The 22,276-nt window shown below is 41.6% G+C and overlaps 1 long non-coding RNA gene across 1 annotated transcript; it reads left to right on the top strand.

Annotated features, from left to right (window-relative positions):
- The first annotated feature begins 330 nt into the window (after positions 1–330).
- On the top strand, positions 331–12,022 carry LOC144586803 (uncharacterized). The gene is made up of 5 exons (XR_013541835.1): positions 331–467; positions 1,336–1,470; positions 3,272–3,378; positions 8,932–8,988; positions 11,879–12,022. It is a non-coding gene; the product is annotated as an uncharacterized LOC144586803 (long non-coding RNA).
- Positions 12,023–22,276: the final 10,254 nt, after the last annotated feature.

The following is a 22,276-nucleotide window of genomic DNA, read 5'->3' on the forward strand; positions in this document are numbered from 1 at the left end:
TGGTGAGGAAGAGGTTTATAAACATCCTTTGTGGCTGGTGGTGTATACACCCTGCCACTGATGAGATCCAAGACTTGGTTATTTTGTTCGTTTGCATACAGAAAAACACAAAGCGACCACCCTTCATTCTCCCTGTTGGTTACAACGGAGAGGGCAAGAGGTCTCTGCTGGGACACAGTTTGGCTGAACTGGCCCGAACTAGAAGTTTCTGGCAGAGATAGCCAGGATTTAGGAAGGAGGTTGCCTCAGTAAGGCCTGTAGATATGGAAGTATACTCTCTGACAGCATGCTATGCCTGCGCCCGGGGCGGGGTGAGGTGGGCAGGGTGGAACCAGTTTTTCTTCTTTTCCAAGACACAAGCGGGGAGGAGACACAGCACAAATGACAAGGCAGGAACCGGGAGCTGCATTTCCATCAAGTAAGAGAGCACCTGGGAGGCTGCCTGTCTTTCTTCCCCATCAAGTGAGGTTGGTTTTCTTGTTCATTTTCTCACTAGAAAAGAACTCCACTGACGACTCAGTCTGTAGTTAACAAGAATGTGACCTTTGTTGGACATGCAGATCTAGAATTCTGGACTGTTTGTATTAAGGATGATTTATGGGATGGGGGTCTGGATGTTTATGTTACTATTTATTTCTCAGCTTTGTAGAGGAAAGAAGACTGACCAAGCAAGGCTTCCACCGTGGCAAGTTGGTAGGAAGAGTAAATGTTAGGGATTGCCAAATGTATGGAGGGAAAATAATTGCATTCAGGATTGTATTACATGTTTGATTTGCCTTGCTGCAGTTTGTTTGGTTCCCCCACTCCTCAGATCCATTGGCATCTTGCCTTTTAGCGAGCCCAAGTGTCCCCTCCCCCTACCATCCAATTCATTGTCACAGCAACAAACCTGTGAGGTAGGTCAGTCTGAGCATGCTTGGCTCAAGGTTACAGGGTAACTTTCATGGCTTACGAGGGGCAGAAGTCCCCAAAGTCCTGATCTAACAACTGTACCAAATTGGTCTTGTTGACAGCCTTCTTGTTTTGCTTAACTTTAACATAGTGAGGAGGAAGCTGGAGTGTCTTCTATTCAGGTAGCCATGTCAATCACAGCCTCACACATAATTGTGCCATTTGCTTGCCCAGAGCTGTGTATCCTGCCTGTGTAATTCATGATAATGCTGAAGGGGTGTGTGTGGCTGTGTGGCTATGTGTGGGTGTTTAGAAACCAAGTCCCATGAAAGCTGTTCTTTCCAAAGACACAGAATCAGTCCAGTGCAGGGAATCTTCAATATTTCCATCTTCTATACACTGAAAAAATAATAGGCACTCCCTTTTGCACATGTTCTGCCCCAGGCATCTACCAGTCCTGCTCAGACACAGCGAACCTGCTTTGCCTTGGCCTGAGAATTTTCAACTGAAAGCTGAACATATTCAAAGCTTCCTGACGAGAGCTGCATCGTAACTGAAAGATGTCATCCATTCTTAAAGGTGAGCGGCTTTTCCAAAAGTCAACCTAATGTTGTTTTCTTTATGTAAAAGGGTGTGTGTGTGTGTGTGTGTGTGTGTGTCTAATTAAGAGGCTGGCCATGAATGATGGGAGTTGTAGTCCAAGGGCAACATGCTGAAGGGCTAAAGTGTTTCTTTGTTGACCTTTCATCCCACCCTGCTTTCTGTTTTGAGAACTGGGACCTGCATGAAAATGATTCAGTGCATCCCCATCTCCAAAGGAAAGGTCTTGTGCCCAGGGCTTCAGTTGACTTGGGCCTTGATTCTCAAACCCTTGTTCAGATCAAGTAAGGAAAAGTGGCACAAGAAACTTCAGGCAGGCAGCTGCTCTGATCCACATTGCATATCAGAACAGGAAAAGGTAGATGAGCAACTACTCTGAAGCTTTTCCTTGTTGTGATATACAGAGGCTTAGGTCAAGAACAATATTTTCAGGGTGGAGAAATAACTTTTTAAAATTGTAGAATATCTTCCTACGATTCAGATTGGAATTGGTTGGCAAATACTTAAACTGATCCAAATCCTTTCCCTCCAGAACACTTAAAACTGTTCCGTTGCCTCTTTCTCCCACTTGCCTCTCTGCCCACCTCTGCTTATTGCCATGTGTATCTACTCAATGATCTCTTAATATTTCTGCACATCTAGGAGGCCTGCAGCTTCTTGTCAGGCTGTGTATCATTTTGCCTTGGCCATAACATACCATTGTTTCCTTAATTTTGATTGCTGGTCTCTACTGGCTGAAAGGAACTCATTCTCAACATTCAGTGCCATTCATCAACCAAACAAGGTGCTGGAGGGCCTCATGTGACTGAACCAGTCTATCCACTTCCCCTTGAAGCCAAGAGCCAAAGTTTGCCATTTCTTCATCCATATTCCCTATCTTTTCACTTGTTTGAGAGCTGTTGTGGGGAGTCATCTACTTAGTAAGAGAGCAAACCAGGTAGTTTTCTATGGTAAGAGCTTGCTGTTTCTGCTGCCAGGTTAGCTATTCAATTGAGGATGAGTGGGAAACACTCTGTGGGCTACATGTACTCCTCAGGTGCTTCAGGGCCCCTTCTGGATCACTCTGGATTTCCTGCCCCAAAATGGATAATCAACACTCTGGGAAGCCTCGGTTCCTTCTCTCAGTGTGGGGATAGCTTTGGTGCGTTTTCAAAAGGGAACTTCCAGTCACAGTGTTTTTTTAAAAAAGTAGATAAGGGAGTTTGGGACTTCCAATAGCACAGAATAAGGTCCAATTTCTGTATGCCTCTCCTTTTCTAATTTCAGGACCAGCCTACCTGTAACAGAGTGAGGGGGCCTCCTCTGAAGGGATGTGTGGGAAGCAGCAGCAAACGGCTGAAAAGATAGGGTTCTGGGCCTCACATATCCTGCATGGTGCTGCCTACACCTGTTGCTATCAGCTGTGGTGTGAAAGCAAATTGCAGTTGCCTGTCCAGTTGCCTTTTGTCCATGGAACAGGGTAGAACGAATGCCATATTTCCCTTAGCCTTAAGCGGCAAAAAATCTCGGAGCTGTACTTATGTGACGTAATAGTACTTGCTCCTTGGTTTGATAAATGGAATGAAATGACACCAAATCATGAGGGCTGGCACTGCATATGCATCTAAGGGATCCAGTCTTTTACTCTCCATAAGTGCAAAGTAAGACAACTGTATACTTTGCTCTTGACAACCAAAGACTGAAAATTCCCTTATTTCGGGGAAGTCGAACAATCTTACATCCTGCTTTGTAAACACCACCATACCCATATTTCCTATTTCTGTATTCTTTGTCTTCTTAGTGTTTGGGAGAGAGGAAAAAGACAAGGACAAGGATAAAGACAAGGACAAAGACAAAGACAAGAAAGATGGAAACAAAAAAGATAAGAAAAAGAAAAAGGAGAAAAAGGTAAGAAAAAGGTGGAGAATTAGGGGTAGCCTTTCTAGAAGGTAACATGGTTTCTTCAGACAGCACATTCTCAATAATATACAGTAAATAGCCCTCTAAAACCTGTACTGTCAGATCACGACATGGGCATTGCAGTTTTGTATACATATATGTGAGGCATCTGTGCAATGTCTCAATTAAAAATCTGCAAAACCAGCTGAAAAGCCCCAAAGCATGGCTAGCCGGTTTTGCCTAGGTCATGAGCTTCCAAAGATCAGTACAAGGTGTGCAAGTCCATGAAGAGGTATAGACATCTTTCATCATGAATTCATTTTCTTGCTTTGGCAAATCATTGCAATAAATCTTCCTTGATACGAGTTATTTCTCACTCTAAAGCAACTGCTTTAAGTTGAAACATAATGGCTTGAGATTGTTGTTTCTAAGAACTTGTGCTTTATTGTAAATTTAAATTCTAGGCTCTGTCCTAGACTCTGAAGGTTTGAGATCCACCATTACTAAATCTGTGTGTGTCATAATAGTGTTTCAGTATTTCATGACAATTGTAAGTGGATAATGCAGTTTTCTGTTTCCAAGGCAAGTCTAGCAATATATTAGATAGTAGTGTGTAAAAGATGGCAAGGACAGTATTGGAAGAATGTGCCCAAGCATACATGCACAATGAGTTAGTGGGCAATCATATTTTTATGGCGGACCTATACACATTTACTGGGAATTGACAACTTTTTATGTATTAACTAGGATTTATTAATCAGAATGTGGAAATGTTACTGTTTTGACCGATAACTCAAGTGGCCATGCTGCTGGTTGCAAGATTCTGGGAATGTAGTCTGATAAAGTAACTTTCTCAAGCCCTGATATTTGTAAAGCTATGTGTGGAATATCTCTGAGCCATCCACATTACCTAACTTCAACTGGTGTTTATCCACAAAAGGAAGCAAAGCACAGACATTCACTCTTTATTCACATTTTCTGTGCATTCACATGATGTGCATGGTCACTACTATTTACACATGCTTGTCAGTCATGAAGAGAACAAGCAAGACAATACACAAAAATACAATTTTAATGTATTTATTTATATTTTGGACATATTCATGCTAGATACAGCATTGTGTGAGTGGAAATACATTCACATAATGGAATTCTGTCAGTTGTGGTTTTTTTAATCTCAACCATTATTAAAATCTCCACTGAAGCATCTCATATATCCCTGAAGCAGATTTTGGATTTGGGGGTAAATCCCAGGTTCTACAGGGTGCCAGGACTCAGGACAACAGTAGATGCCTGATCATCAGTAGATGGACACAACAAGGTGTCAGTCATATTAACATTTGAAGGGGCATCAAAACATGCCAGTGGCACTAGGAAATGTAAAACACGGGTATCACAAAAGAATCTTTAAAAGTATCCAGGTCCTGAAGCACTACATAAGCCGCCTAGAGTGGTCCTGAGTTGACTAGACAGGCGGGATAGAAATAAAATAAAATAAAATAAAATAAAATAAAATAAATAAATAAATAAATAAATAAATAAATAAGCAATTGTCAGAATCCAACTGCTGAATTATAGTTCCCATTAACTCTTAGTAGACAACTGCCATTCATTAACAGAGCCCTGGCTGCATTCATTCCAGTGCGTTCAGTTGTGTAATAGGTTGCGAATGGAGGAAGGCAACTGACATCTTGTTAATGAATGGCAATTGGCTGTAAGAGTTAATGAGGGTGTAGAATACCAATAGGATTTTGGACACTGAAAGTACATGGCTATAGACCCTTTTTGGAACTGTGGAATGCTCTTCACAGGAGAGGTGTGTATTTCAAACAACCTTCTAAACTGGTACAGAAGCTGAAAAAGAAGGGGAATGGCTTGCCTGATGGTGGTAAGCTTAGTCGTTTATCTAACTGGGAGTCCAGTTTTTACTTTTAGCTCTTATCTCACATGGGTCAATGAGTCATTACATACCGCAACCACTATTCTAATATGACTCATGCAACGTGTGGGTTGTTCTTAAGACCTTTCATAAACAGGTTTGTTGGCTGCATCCTCCTTATATGAGTCAATCTTGGCCCAAATTGGTTAACTAAAGCAAAAAGTTTGCTCAGGGCTGGGTGTGTAACAAGGAGACAGAAAGATTCCCCTGGGCAATGTAAGAAAGCAGTTTGGTGGGTGTGTAATATCCTTCAAAAGGCACTTTATATATAAGCCTCCAAACAAGAATGTGGTAGTGAAATGGGCAACTATCTCTCAGGTTCACATTCCCACTTTCATGTTGCCATATAACACATTACTGGCACAAAGTGTGTTGGTGTGTACTGATAGTGGGGAAAGCAAAGGTAGCGTTTTTGGCCATAAGAAAAATGCTGAGGTCTGTGGACTTTGAAGGTGTGGCTGGCTGTGCTCAATTACTTTCTTCTGTAAGTGGGCCATCTCTGTTCATTTATGTAAACATAGGTGAATATTGAAGATTTAAAATGAGATTCTTATCCTTCAGTTTAGCCCATGAAACAATAATATAATCACAAGGACCACAACAGAACCATATCTTTGGGCCAGTCACTTGTCTCAACCTGGCTTACCTCACAGGGCTGTTGTGAGGATAAAGGAAGGAGAATGGAAGCCATGTAGGCCATCTAAAGCCCACGGAAGGAAACATGGGACATACAGTAAACATAACAAATAACAACAGTAAACAACAACACAGCTCCTGCACAGCTGGGTCTGGTTATTTTGATACAGTGGATTAAAAAGTCGTAAATCAGGATGTGAGAACTTCTCTCCCTCCCAAAGTTTTTGACCTGCAACTACCTGCATATGGCACTCATCAGGTATGCCAGTTAGGGCTGATGGCAACTACAGCCTTACAGCACCCAGAAGACCAGGGCTTCTCAACCCTGTTCTAAAAACAAGCAAACGATCACTTGTTGAAGTAATTCTCTCTTTACAACTAGTCTACACTCTGCTCTTTCATAGTTTCCCAGTTCTAGGAAGGTCATCGCTTTTGTTATTTCCTACCCTGCACATTTCAGAAACTCCTTTCTGCAGTCTTTCATCAGTCAACATCTACAAGGTCTTGCCAAAAAAGCACTTTTCCTGTCCAAAGTAAACAGAGCAGGCTGCAAACACGACTGGCCCACAGAATGAACTTCCCCTTTGACCTCTTTGCAATCTGCTTCCTAAAAGCCTGCTGAAGAATCTGGTGCTCATATGATTGGGAGGATCCCCTACATTTTCTTTGTGGTTGTGGAGAAATGGATGACCACACATCCAGGAGTAGGATGTGTTAAAAAGGCAGCCATGAAAAATGGAGTTGCCACATTCATAATAATAAATGCATTTGTATATTGTGTTTTCCAGAATACAGTATAGTGCACTCAAAGTGGTTTGCAGATAAAAGTATAGAATTACCACAACTGCAACATGAAACATAAACTGTTTATATTCAAATTATTTAAAATGTATCAGGTAGAATCTCTGTTGCTTTATGTAATCATATAAGGTCAATTCTGTAAGCAACATCACTTATTTCCTGAGATTGGCCATGTGCTTGGGACGTATGACCTGCAGTCTGGGGAATGAGAACTCCACTTGCATGATTTTTCACAACAGAATGTTGCTCATCAAGTTCCAATGGGCATAAGACATACCAACAGGTCAGTTAACAACATCTAATGCCAATAACTCATATTCACATTAAGCGATTTAATAAACACGACAAGATATGAGAACTAACATAATCTTGCCCACATTAACATTAGAGAAAAGGGGAAAAAGGGGGGAAGTATATATAGACTTTCCAGGAGACACTTTGTGTACCCCACTCTCCAGCAACAGAAACAGACTCTTCTGTCACAAGGATTCTAAGTTTTGAGGCAAGTAAGAAACCCTCAACTTTATGCAACGATCTTTCTGGCTGTGTCTAAGGAACAACATATTAGGAGAAAATAAATGGAAAAAGGCCCTCATTAAGTAGATGTCCTGATGAAAGGTCATCCCTAGTCCTGTTATTTCATATATTTATACTTCCACATTTCCACTATGAAGTCATGATCAGGGCACGTTAGAATCTAAAAAAACAAAACAAAAACCCAACAAAAACATGTAAAACCAAATCTAACCTCAAAATCAGCAAAGTGAAACAAAACCAACCCCATCATAAATGCCATTATAATCAACCAAATGCATAGTTTTAAAAAATGTGGCAGATTAAGCTTTATGTGCTGGTTTAAAAATATGTTTTCACACCTTTTTAAAAAAGCAGTTAGAGTGCAACTCTGATGATAGTACACTCTACATTCTGGGAGCCACACTCTGGAGTAAGTCCTCAACTCTGTGCCTCTTAGGCAGGTCTCTACAATTGTTGGCATTCTTAAGAAGGCCTCTCCTGAAGGCAACAGTGATAGCAGCTCCTTTCTGAAGACCCTCAAGTCTGGAGATAGGTTCAAGGCAGAAGGAAACAGGAAGCCCCTCATGGCACAGACATCTCTCCCCTGTCTGTCAGTCCTGTACAGCTGTACAGTGGTGCCTTGCTTGACGAGGATAATTTGTTCCGTTCAAATCGCTGTTAAGCGAAATCCTCATCAAGCGAAATGAAAAAGCCCATTGAAATGCACTGAAAACCAGTTCAATGCGTTCTAATGGGCTAAATACCTCATCGTAAAGCAAAGATCCTCCATAGGGCGGCCATTTTCCAGTGCCTGTATAGTGAGGAATCTGTCCTAAAGCAAAGCGGGGAGCCATTTTGCACAGCGGGCAGCTATTTTAGAGCCGCCAATCAGCTGTTCTAAAATCATCGTCTAGTGAAAAATCGGTTCCCGAAGCAGGGAACCGATAATCGTGAAGCAAATTTTTCCTATTAGAACATTGTTTTGCGATCGCAAAAGCAATCACAATAATTTCATTGTCAAGCGGTTTCATCGTTTAACGAGGTAATCGTTAAGCGAGGCACCACTGTACTGGTGATGATGGCTTATTTATTGTGCTATAGTTTTTAACAAAATACTGCACAAAGAACAAAGCATGCTGTTTTCTATGGGGATAAGTTATAATCAAATATACATAGAAAGGGAAGGAGAAACTGAGGTGCAAGAAAAGTAGATTATAAGCAAAGTTCAGATTCCCATACTTTGTTCCATGGGTTGGCCTCAGATGGAGTCTGGTCTGGAGGAGGAGACTAGTACAGTTGTTCAAATTGCATCTATCTAAGTCAATGGCTTTGTGTTTATTCTCCCTACATCCTCCTTGCCAAGCAAAGGGGCTGTAAAGCCTTCTAGAAAGAGAAGCATCTCTAAAGATAAAGGGGCAGTTCTGGGTTAAGATCCACGAACACAGATCTCTCTCAATGATCCCTGAACTAACTGGCAACGTCTCGTTAGGCTTTCAGACAGGACTATGGCCAGGCCCTACATAGCAATAACAGGGACTGTGAGTCAAGATTATTTTGCATGTAAACTATGTGCTGTACTACTGAGCTATGGCCCTTCCCAAGGCTGTGTTAACTGGCACCTCAGTATCATGTGTCATCCATGGAATAATCTCTTGCCTGTTGCTTCCCAGCATGACGGACAACATGAAGACAACAGTAGCAGCAGCTCTGACAGTGATTCTGACAAGGTAATATGTTTCATGAGTGCTTGGTAGATCAAACGGGAAAATGTTTTTTGTTTTGGTTTTTTTTTCTTCTTCTTAGCATTGCTTGATACTTTGCTAAACAGAGACTGTGGCGCTTCAGCAGGTTATGCTTTCTTCTCCCCATTATCTGAATGCAAAGGAAAGATTCACCTGGTGAACATTTGCCTTCTGTAATCAGTGGAAAGCATGTTTTCACGGACTATGAGATAAGACAGGTTGCTGCACATCCATTATTGACTGTACTGACATTACAGTTCTCTTCAAGATGAAGTGTATACACTTTGAGAGAACAACTGGCCTTTTTACAAGATGCCTTTCACTCCCTGGGAAAGAATATAATAAAAGAGGTTCAAGATTAGACGAAATGCTTATCTGGTCCAATATTCTGTTCCCAGATGACCCACTAGATACATATGAGAAGCCCACAAGCAGGATTTAGGTGCAATAACACTAACCTATTCACTTATTACCACTTGGTTGTCATCAACAGGTTTAGCAATGAATGCCTGTCCCTTTTGTCTCTATTGTGTAGTAATCCAGACAGAGATTTAACATGTTTCTGAGAACTGAGTGGTTGAATAATATCTACTCCATGGGTGGCCAATGTTTGGCAAACCATTCACAATTTCTAGCTCACCAGTCTCAGAATGGCTCCATGACTCACAAGAACTGTCCTGGCCACATAGCTGTTCAAAGTTTTATTTCACTGTTGTCACTTGTCATCTGCAGTAAGGCCTTTCAGGGAAGTAGAATGAAATTTTGACATCTAGCTTAGGAGTCATCTATCTTTATTGATTGGGGATTTTGGCTGCTTTGATCAAAGTAGCTGATGTACAAATTCCTCTCCTCTCTTTGTTAATTACCAGGTTAAATTCAATGTAAGATATTTACGTCAAAGCCTTGAATTTTCAGTAAACCTAATTAAGATCAAAACGATCTTCCATAAATATGCATTGCATGGAAACTGAGGAATATATATTGTGGAAACTGAGGAAGTAGATAGCACTAGTGGCCACCCAAGTGGGATGGTGGAAGGGCTTATTCTCTCATTGTGAGACTTATTTCCTCATGGTCTCCAGGTCCAGATCATGGGTCACTGGTAGTAGATGCTAGTTACAAAATAATATGGGGAACAGATCTCAATAAAGTGGCTGACTGCAACAACTGATTCAGATAAATAATCAGGCATAACAATGTAAATTGGATAGTGACGCAAAAATGTGTATTAGAAGTTTATTAAGAATATTCCAGTTAGGATTTATAAAACTGTATGAGAAGCAGATATAGGATACCTCCGCCTGAAAATGCAAGAATATGAGAATACCCAAGCAGATGGAGACCTTTCTCTTCAGGCAGCCTCCCCCTTAACTCTCTGAGAAGAGTTTTAAAATGGATTGTTGTGTCTTACTGCTTTTAAATGTGCTTTTAGTATTGATTTTATTTATCATTTTTAATATAATATTCGTTCATTTCTTTTAAAATATTTGTATACTTACTTTTTTTAGCTTTTAAATATTGTCTTTTAATGAAGTAAGCCACCTTTGGCCCTTTTAAAGGAAGAAGGTGGTGGTGATGAATATTTTAAATAAATAAATAAATAAATGCTGGGAGTATAAACAGTCTAACAGGATTTTTCCCCACATTTAGTGGTAATTTGAGTTTGTTTTAAAATATTGGCAATATATTCACCATATACCCGTTATATAATTTGGTGTAAAATTCCATCAATGCCTCTTAACTCTTTAGATATGTGAATTGCTATTTTAGAAGGGAGGAATAGCAGTCAGGAACTGGAAAACAATGTTCAAAAATTGGGAAGTAGGCAATACAAATAAAATTCATTTTGGTTTTGTGCTATGTCATAGGATAGGTGTAGGATTTAATTTTTGGCCCAAGGGCAGGACTATGACCACTATACCTCTGGAGAGGGGGCTGCATGTCCACAAGTGCTTCTCTTATCTCTGGCGGAAGATACAATAACTTTCCTCCTCCACAGCACTCAGACAGGCTTGAGTTGCAAGGGAAACCCTCCCAGTCAGCCTTTTCCCATGGCAATCATGGGGAAATGTGTATTTTGAAATATCCTTAGTTTGCATAGGTCTGAATGAGGCTGTATATATTATGTATATTGTATATGTATTAATTATTGTGTGTATTAATTATTGTTTGTCCTTCTATTTTTAACTTCCCTCTTCTTTCTTTGTTTATAGTCTAATCAAATTCATTTTCCTGTCTATAGTGCAGGGGTGGTCAAAGTATGCATTTGCCATTCCATGGGCATTTTTGTGGCCCTCAAGCGTCCCCAAGAGTCTACCCCATAGGGGGACAAAGTATTTAAAAATAGCATGTTTCTCCCCCCCTAGTCCTGGAGGCCTCCTAAAACTTTTCCGAGCTTGCCTAGCCTGACACTGTATCAAAAAGCTTTTGTGGACAAAAGTGGTGACCTAATTTTATTACTTTTGCTAAAATATTGTGGACTTGAAAGTCACCCTTATGATATTCAAGTTGCACCAAACCATAGGGCAATATTGGATGGGCAAGGTTTAGCAGGAGAAGGTTTGTCTATACAGATGAGGGTTCTCAAACCAAATTCCCTCCTGATATGTTGGAGCAGAACCTCCATCATTCCTAGCCAGCACAGTTGGAGAAGGCTGATGCAGATACAGAGGGAAAGTGAATGACTACTGCAAAAGGGCCTTCGGTCTGTGAGGAAAGCAGATGTGGTTCAGTGACCATGAAAGCTACACCTGATCGATTTTACCTAATGAAAAAGGACAGAAACAGTTCTGGGGTTGTGAATGTAATTATTATCATACTGAGGGGAGACACTTTTCTTCAGCTTCATTGTATGCTTTCTTTTTTCATCACACAGGATCACAGGGGAGACAAGAAAAAGGAAAAGGATTAATTACAGGGTGGCCTACAGTGGATCCTCAGGGAATTTGGAAGTGAAGGATGATATGTCTGCATTTTGTTTATCCAAAATAAATATGTGTTTATTTTGTCTCTGTTAAAACGTCACATACTATTTATATCTGAGCGTTCAGCCTGGAGGCAGGCGGTGCAGCATGGCCTCTCCCAATTTGAAGAGACACTTGTCCAGCAGGCCGAGGCAAAGAGGCAGTCCCGAAAGCAGCAAAATCAGGGAGCTGGACAGGGGACAGATTGGATTTCTCTTCAGTGTGGAAGGGATTGTCACTCTTGAATTGGCCTTCTCAGCCACACGAGACGCTGTTCCAAGTCCTCCATACAGAGCATGTTACCATAGTCTCTTGAGACTGAAGGATACCTATTTATATCTTTTTATTATTATTATTATCAAGTAGCTGCCAGCTATCATTCCCCGATACTTCTTGTTCATAATTAGCAACAAAAAGTGGAACCTGCAATCAGTGCTGTAGCATGGCTTAATTTCCTAACAAGTGCTCCTGTTCAAGATGCCAGCCAGCCATCAATATCTGTAGGGTACTCCTCTTGCATTTTCTAAGGTTGTTTTTGTCTGATATTTTTTGGCTGAAATCCTGTTAGGCAGCTTACCCCCACATGAAGTTGCTGATACCATCCACAGTTGTTGTTGTTGTTTTTTTTTTTTGAAAAATAAATGTGTCTGATTCTCCCGAAGGTCCTGAGGCTGTCTTCGGATCCCTTTCATCATGGGGAAACCTCAGTTTAGTTTCCATACTTTTTTTTTTAAAAAAAATCACCTTCTGATTAAGATGATTTTTTTAATGCCTTACATCAGGGGTCATCAACCCCCAGTCCGTGGCCCAGTGCCAGTTCGTGGGCTTGCCAGAACTGGGTTGTGGATACAGATCTCTGCCCCCCGCACACGTGGGGGGGCATGTCACGCCCACGGTGGGCATATTACACTCCCTCAGGGGCCTTGCTGTGCCTGCAGTGGGCATGTCATGTGAGTGCGGGGGTATTGCACTTACATGAGTGCGACATGCCCTGCACAAACGTGACATGCCCCCCACGCATAGAACTCGCTCCCCCCAGCCGGTCTGCAGCCCCAAAAAGGTTGGGGACTGCTGCCTTACATGACATAAGGTAAAGCAACAGGATTTCAGCCAATATCATGTGATTACAGAGTATGCTCAGTTTCTAGGGCACCATGCAGTGGCATAGCTTGTTGTTTTTGTCCCCCCCCTTATGAGTACAGTGGTGCCTTGCACAACGGGTGCCTCACACAACGATGAATTCACACAACGATGGCTTTTTCTGATAAATTTGCCGCCTCACACAACAATGTTTCCTATGGGGGATTTTCACACAACGAAGAGCTTCAAAAGCAGGGAAACGGAGATCAAAGAGCCCTTTCCGATGTGCCTTTTCGCTCCTGTAAAAGTGTCTTAAACTGTTTGAAGCCTGTTTTAAATGCTTGCAATCGTTAGCCCACCTCCTGAACCCTATGCAAACTTAATTTGGTGTTGTTCTGAGTCTTCGTTAATTTTTGGTGATTTTTTGTTTTCTCTCTCATTGAAATGTATTGGACGGACAGTTCAATAGAGTTCAATGAGGGAAAAACAAAAAATCACCAAAAATTAATGACTCAGAACAACACCAAATTAAGTTTGCATAGGTTTCAGGAGGTGGGCTAACGATTGCAAGCATTTAAAACAGGCTTCAAACAGTTTAAGACACTTTTACAGGAGTGAAAAGGGGCATCGGAAAGAGCTTTAAAAGGGAAACGGAGATCAAAGAGCCCTTTCCGATGTGCCTTTTCGCTCCTGTAAAAGTGTCTTAAACTGTTTGAAGCCTGTTTTAAATGCTTGCAATCGTTAGCCCACCTCCTGAACCCTATGCAAACTTAATTTGGTGTTGTTCTGAGTCTTCGTTAATTTTTGGTGATTTTTTGTTTTCTCCATTGAAAGCCATTGAATGGTCTGTCTAATGGCTTTCAATGGAGAAAACAAAAAATCACCAAAAATTAATGACAACTCAGAACAACACCAAATTAAGTTTGCATACGTTTCACAAGCTGGACTATCGATGCCAAGCATTTAAAACAGGTTTCAAACAGTTTAAGGCATTTTAAATGAGGGAAAAGAGACATCGGAATGCTATTCAAATGCATTGAGTCGGCTTCAATACATTTGCATGGAGGAAACATTGTTTCACTCAACGATGTTTCCTATGGGGATTTTCGCTCAAGGACGGCAATCCGTTCCAATTGGAACGGATTAACCGGTTTTCAATGCATTCCTATGGGAAATGGTGTTTCACAGAACGATGTTTCACACAACGTTGATTTTTTTGGAACCAATTAACATCGTTGTGTGAGGCACCACTGTATACCTTGTCTGCACCATTAGAGAACTGCCACAGCTGTAGGAATCTTGGCCATGGCTACTGTGTCTCAGTGGATTGTGATGTAGACTCCAGAGGGGTCTAATATTGAGAAAGTACCATCACCAGCTTGCTGTACAGATGGACTTATCTTTCTTTTTTTGCTGTGAAAAAATACCGGGACTTCGGCGGGAGAACAAATAAGAAAAGGCATGGCATTCTGAAGAAGCCACCATCTGTCTGTAAGAGTTTACACCCTCATAAATGTGTTAGATTTTCAGGTGCCACAAGACTGTGTGTCAATTTTGCTGCAACTAAGCCTCTCCGGAGGCAAACTGAACTTTTGTAACAGTTGGGACCAAAGAATGGTAGGCATACTTATGATGAGTCATAATCAGGAATGTTTTACCTGGTTTCATTCATTTGCTTTGCCCCATTCTCATCTTTTTTTAAAAAAAGGCAAAGGAATGCTAATGGATGCAGAGGAGAGGAAGCTTGAAGGAGAAGATGGCAATTTGTGCTACTAAGCTCTCCTGCCCTTTTGCCACTGACAGCTTTACTGCCCCCTTGTTTTTCTACTGTCTGTGGAACATGGCCCATTTCTTTAAGCCATCTTGTTTTCAGGATAGCTCGTGTACAACATCTTATTTGTTCACTTCATGGAAGCCTGCAGGCTGGATTGTGCCTATTCACTTCATTATCATTACCACGTGTATCTAGTTTTTCTGCCTGATGACAAAAGACCACTGAGGATACATTTGAAGATATTTTAAAAAGCAGTGTAAGAAGAAAAAAATGACTTATGTAGACTTGTTGGGGAGAAGGAAGGATGGTGAAAATGTCTGCTTACGGTTGAAGTTACTGGTGGTATTAAGTGAAGGCAAACAAAGACTTCATCAGTCGCAGTCAGAAAGAAAAACCTGGTCCTGCTTTATATGCAATGCTGTGATTTTAGAGGTGGCAGCAAGTACTGCTCAAAGCAGTCAAGCAGATGCCAATGGGAAGAACACAATCTGCCTTCAGCCGAGTCAAAACTTTGACTCCCCAAGCTCAGTACCCAGGCCTTTCAAACAGTCTGAGCTAGTGATGCCGGGGATGGAACCTGATGCGTTTTGTATGCAAACCCCTATTCTCTCCTAATGAGGTAAAGACCTAACATTTCCCATTTGAGCCCTGGGGACTCTTAATGACCAACCTTACAGTGTCACAGTAAAAATTAATATGATAATATTGCTGTGCTTTAGCAGGTTAGCATAATCAAACTAACAGTGTGGAAGGTATGGTCGTGTGAAGGATTTTTTTTTTCTGGAATAGTCCTTTAGCAATAATAACAATAACAATGATAAAATCTCAGCCACAGGACCACTAGGCAAAGACTGAGGTAGTGAGGCCATCTGCTGGTACCACTTATATGATGCAGTTATCTAAACAGTCTTACCTCATTCCTGTTTTGTAATGATTTCTTTAGCCAACACATGATTGGACAGCAAAAATTAATTTAACAGAAAGGCTATGCTTCTTGTTAAGTAATTTTTTTGCCCTGAATGCAGTAATTGTATTAGCTGAGGGAAAACAATGGCTGACTACATGTTTGCCATTCCTTTCTCCACACCGTGTGTGTATGCTACACAAACTTCTCTGTATCTCTTTGGAAGGGTGGCATAACTGACAGACAAGGCCCATGTTAAGTGTCACCAAGGAGGAGCTGTCCTGGTTCTTAGAGGCTCTGAGGCACAATTTTGCCAGGAACTAAAACTGGCAGCTTCGCTGAGTATCTGCCCACACAGCACATACATGCTTTTATGTATGCGCACACAGCTACAATTCATTCCTATGTGGGGAAAAGTAAATCCTGTATTTGTGGAGTGGTATGGGAACCTGACCACTACACCTATCTCAGACCCCATGGAGTAGGAAAGCCCAGCCCTCCTGTTATGCTTCCAATATTTCCCCCCTGCTTGGATTTTGCTTTGTTCAGAGGGTAAGGGGAGCAGGCAATGTGAACGCCTGTTTAAGGGTTTCACACCAGCTGCCTGGTTTTCAGAGTATGTAGGAGGGAACTGTAGATCTCTGTTTCCCCCAAGTACATGCACTGGCCATGCTGGTTGCATATTAAAATGTGTGATGACACAAAACCTCACATGGATTTTTTTGCTGCTCGAAAGGATGATACATCAAAAGACCTCTCTTTTTCTGTACAGAAACCCTGTATCTTAATATTCAAGTGGGGTGTGTATGTCTGCACTATTAGATTTGCCAATTATGCAGCCTCTCTTCCTTGAGGTTTTTTTTTGCAGCTACTGATTAATAATGACCTGTAGAGATTTATTTTTTTTCTTTGCAAATGTGAGGATCCTGTAACTCCCCTGTGTTGAGGAGTTATAAATTAGAAACTGCTGTCATTAATCATAAATGTTGAACCAGTGTTCAGAGGTAATAGTCTGATCCAGTACAAAGCAGAAATCATGTATTGGTCTCAGAGCTCATCCAAAATTCATTGGGGGGGAGGGACGGAAAAAAAGAGCAGGAAATATTTGAAATAAATGGGAACACACCAAAGGCTTATCATGTATAGGAGGCTGCAGATTTCTCTCACTCCAGCTATGGATACTGATGTACAGTATTTTGACTAAAGACATTCCTGCTGATGCATGGGCATAGCCTTGTCATTCCCCACTTGGAAAATGGGACTGTTATATAACAAAACCCATACAGAATGTGTAGAGGCATGCTTTTATGTTATTTGAGAATGCACTGTGAGATTATAAATCTGAAAGTTCACATTAAGTTAGAGGCCAATCAAAAAGGCAAAACAACAGCAACAACAAACAAAAACTCTGCATTCATCTGGTCAGAGCCCGAAGGATCCTTGGTTCCTGTCCTTCTAGCTATGCCAAATTTCATCTAGCAAACAATGTTTCATACAATCATGAAGTTAGAAGGGGACTATAAATCCATCGAGCCCAACCCCCTGCTCAGTCTAGGAATACAAGTCAAAGGATATCTACCAGGTGGTTGTCTACATTTCTCTTGAATGCCTCTTTAGGTAATTGGTTCCATTGCCATACTGCTCTAACAGGAGGTTTTTCCTGATGTTCAGCCTAAATCTAGCTTCCTGTAACTTGAGCCCATTGTTGAATGTCCTGCAGTCTGGGATGATTGAGAAGAGATTCTGCCCCTCCTCTGTATGACAGCCTTTCAAGCATTTGAAAAGTGCTGTCATATCTCTCCCCCCCCTCCTCCGGTCTTCTTTTCTAAAGGCTAAACATGCCCTGTTCTTTCAGTCTTTCCTTGTAACACTTGGTTTCCAGCCCCAAATCATCCTTGTTGCCCTCCTCTGAACTACAGTGGTGCATTATGATTGCTTCGTTTAATGACGAAATCGCATTATGATGAACTTTTTGCGATCGCAAAATGATGTTTCCTATGGGGGAATTTCGCTTTGCGATGATCGGTTCCCTGCTTCGGGAACCAATTCTTTGCAAAACAACAATTTTCTGACAGCTGATCGGCAGTTTCACAATGGCCACCGAGTAAATAAAATGGCTCCCCGCTGTGTTTAGGGACGGATTCCTCGCAAGACAGGCAGCAAAAATGGCTGCCCTATGGAGGATCTTCGCTGGACAGTGAGTTTTAAGCCCATCGGAACACATTAAACAGGTTTTAATGCGTTTCTATGGGCTTTTTAATTTCGCTTTACGATGTTTTCATTCTACAGCAATTTCGCTGGAACGAATTAACATCATAATGCGAGGCACCACTGTAGTTTATCAGCATCATTATTGAAGTGTAGTGTCCATAACTGGACATAGTATTCACTAGTACTGTGCACTAACCAGTGCCAAATAGAGGGAAACAAGTACATTGAGGGATTTGAAGACTATACTTCTATTAATGCAGTCTAAAAGAGCATTTGCCTTTTTGTAGCCACATTGTCACGTTCCCGGGGGTTACAACAGCAGAGTCCGATAAGCCAGTCCTATGTCAGGAATTCAGGGAATGCAGAGCCGATATCCAAATACTAAAGCTAACTCATACAAGGTTGGCTTTGGTAGGGTCAGAGTCCAAAGCCAAGGGTGCAGAGAACAAGGTTCAAGGTTGTCAGGAGCGTGGATGCAAGCCAGAAGTTTGACTTGTTACTTCCACGGACTTTCAGCCATCTGAGAGCTGTTTATATAGTAAAAACAGTCGAACTGCTGGAAGCCTTTTCATCCTGTCAGAACTCAGGGCTAGTTGATCAGATATTTCTACGGGCAGCCTTCAAACGATCCTCTGACCTTTTCATCATAAGTCTTCCCCAAAGCCCGGCCCTCAGTCTGTCTACTGGGGGAGGAGAATCTGAAGACGATTCAGGTGTTTGTATTTTTAATCGCTCAGCATTCTCCTCAGCTACAGTTAACCCTTCAGGTTCCGGATCTTCGGCTGCATTCATGACACACATCACAATTCCTGCTCATGTGACCCACCAATACATATATAATGACATCACATACATAACGCTGTGCTTTTAGCCACGATTTATAACAAAGTACATCTGAATCTGCTGTGAACAAACTTCAAAATACTTCCCTTGTAAAGTGTGTGTGTGTGTGTGTGTGTGTGTGTGTGTGTGTGTGTGTGAGAGAGAGAGAGAGAGAGAGAGAGAGAGAGAAAGAAACCACAGGAAGAGAGTCGGAGTCTTTCACTATCAGTATGACTGAGTATTCGGATGGACTTTATGATTGTCTTTCTTCAATTTCTGCTAATAAAACTGGTACTGTTGAGTAAAGAGACTTCTCAACATTATCAAAATGAATTTCATAATAATACATTTTGGCTGAGGCTCAGAATGGATCACTGACCGAATCTGAAATGTAAATGAACTGATGCTATTGATGAGGTGCATTAAAGCAAAGTGAAGCTTTTTCCAGTTGTCTTAAAAATCGGTGCTGTTATAGCAAGGAATGTCTGTCAATAAGATCCTTCATGAGAAACTTTAATATTTGATGCACTTCATGGTTTTAAATCTTGAGTTAAGCCATTGTTGTTTTTCTCTGCTTTTTTTGTTCTGGTTATAGTTTGGTGTTCAAAAATTTTAATAAAACAATTTAATCATTAAGAAAACAAAGCATGTGAAGCAGGAACTCATGTATTTCCTTATTCTGCTCATGCATGGGTTGGCTTTTCCTTTGTTTGGTAGTGACAGCAACTGATAACTGACATTCCAGATTTCTAGTACACATAAAGGTAAAGGTTCCCCTTGACCATTTTTGTCCAGTCGTGTTCGACTCTAGGGGGCGGTGCTCATCCCCGTTTCCAAGCCATAGAGCCAGCGTTTCGTCCGAAGACAATCTTCCGTGGTCACATGGCCAGTGCGACTTAGACACAGAACGCTGTTACCTTCCCACCTAGGTGGTCCCTATTTATCTACTCACATTTGCATGCTTTCGAACCGCTAGATTGGCGGGAGCAAGTACCACACAGAAAGACCATTTTTGGATACTTTTATTATGTGTCTGTCTGTCTGGGACTACATAAACCTATACAGTAATATAGTGTGCTAAAGTGAGGGCTGGAACTGTGGAGGGAATTTGAGGTCTGCACACAAATCCTGGCTGTCAATGCCCCTGTACCCTTTCTCTTGGACCTTTCTACAATGAGCAGGGAAATTTGAGGAGAGCTTCTGTTCATTCGAATGGGGGTAGAAGTCTCCGCATGACTGAGAATGTTAGGCTTAGGGTTACAAGATTTTTTTGGTGTTCATACAAATGCAAATAGGGACATTGTTGGGGACCCAGTTTCAGGGAAGGAGACACAAAGGCCGGTCTTGAGAATGTCCTCACATCCCCTCTTAGTCCTCTTCTAAACTGGCCGAATGCTTGCATGGGGCCACAAGGTACCAAATTTCTATATGAAACACTATGTGTATGTGTTCAAAGGATGCCTGTGTCCACAACCGAGCCAACAAATGATGCTCTCTGGCATGATTTCCCCACCCATCCAAGTGGATGTACGTAGCCAACCAAATTATTTTTTCCTAAGAGGCAGAAAATCTCACAAGAGCTTCTTCTGATCTCTACCTGTCAAAAATGTAACAATAACAATTTGAATAATCAACTCTTTGCTGCCCTTTCATAAAACCCCACATCTACTCCTTGAGGCAGCTGAGTTACTAATGTGTGGTACAGGCACAGTGCAGGCAAGCAAACTCTGTCCTCAACCATCACAGGACATGCCAGCTTTGTCCATAGTTTTCTAAGTGCATTTCTGCAGCAAGCTAAGAATCTTCCCTTTGCCCTCACCTGACTGCAGGAGTAAGTCACAATGCATTCAGCTTGAATGCACGGATGGCTTCCAGGTTTGTATTTTCATGGGGCTGAGGACAGGGTTGGTGGATGGGACCTCACACTTTATGTTCTTTGAAATGCTAAATTGGCTGCATCCACAACAAACATTTATTCACTGTACTCTGCACCTGTGATACCAGTACTGCATCTCAGTGTCCAATATGAAGCAAGGCTGAAACTAGTGATGACAAAGTGGGACCCAAACCCTTCCTTTCTGGGTTTTTCTCACACTACTGCCAGGTGGTGATGTATTCTTTTTCCTGCTTTGCTCCACTGCATGATTTGGACCTTAGTACCCTATGAATGCATGGATTTTGTGGCTGTGTGTCACTAGATGATGTTTTCTCCTGGGTGCATTTCTCCTGGTTAGTCTCCACTCCTCCATGGCTTACTGTGGCTCCTGTTTATTTTTCTTGGGATATGATCTCTTTTTTTTTTTGCATTTTTTAAAAATGTAACTTTTGCGCTATAGCAAAAGTTATAGCTAAAGTGAAGACTGCAAAAAATTAAAATTAAAATTAGAAAGTGTTGCAGTGGAAATTTGAAGGTTTTTATTTTATTAAGAATAGTGGGTGGATAAAATAAAGGAAAAGAGAGTGAAGTACGTTGTGAACAATAACAACAAATGCCATAAAGACCACTGAGCAACCTCAGAAAGACCAGGGATACTACCACATTGTGGATGAGTCCTATGGCTTATCCTCTCTTCAGTAGGTTCTAAGTACAGTGGTGCCTCGCTTAGCGATCGCTCCGTTGAGTGACGAAATTGCTTAGCGATGGGGTTTTGGCCATCGCAAGAGTGATCGCTTAGCGATGGTCCCTATGGGGGAAAATAGCTTTGCGATGATCACGGGGAAGCGATCACCGCAAAGCCCTATTTTCGGCCAGCTGATCGGCGGTTCAAAAATGGCTGCCAGAAAAAAAATGGCCGCCCACTGTATTGCCTCACTTTAGAGGCATGAAAATGGCCACCCCTATGGAGGATCTTCACATAAGGTTAGTTTTTAAGCCCATAGGAACACATTAATGGTGTTTTAATGCGTTTCTATGGGCTTTTTTATTCCGTTTAGTGATGAGATCGCTTAGCAACGTTTTTCCGGGAATGGATTAATGTAGCTAAGCGAGGCACCACTGTACTTTTGACACTTTGATGAGAATCCCAGATTACATATAAAAAACCCTGTAATGTCACTACTTGTTTCTAAAATAAAACCCTCGTTCATTCGTTTAGTCGTGTCCGACTCTTCGTGACCCCATGGACCAGAGCACGGAGTTGGTTGCTTCGATGACACTGTCCAGCCATCTCATCCTCTGTTGTCCCCTTCTCCTCTTGCCTTCACACTTTCCTAACATCAAGGTCTTTTCCAGGGAGTCTTCTCTTCTCATGAGATGGCCAAAGTACTGGAGCCTCAGCTTCAGGATCTGTCCTTCCAGTGAGCACGCAGGGTTGATTTCCTTTAGAATTGATAGGTTTGTTCTCCTTGCAGTCCAGGGGACTCTCAAGAGCCTCCTCCAGCACCACAATTCAAAGGCATTAATTCTTTGGCAGTCTGCTTTCTTTATGGTCCAGCTCTCACTTCCATACATCATGACAGGAAAAACCATAGCTTTGACTATTCGGAATTTTGTTGGCAAGGTGATGTCTCTGCTTTACT

This window comes from Pogona vitticeps, chromosome 2 (assembly GCF_051106095.1).
Source record: "Pogona vitticeps strain Pit_001003342236 chromosome 2, PviZW2.1, whole genome shotgun sequence".
Classification (NCBI taxonomy): Eukaryota; Metazoa; Chordata; class Lepidosauria; order Squamata; family Agamidae; genus Pogona; species Pogona vitticeps.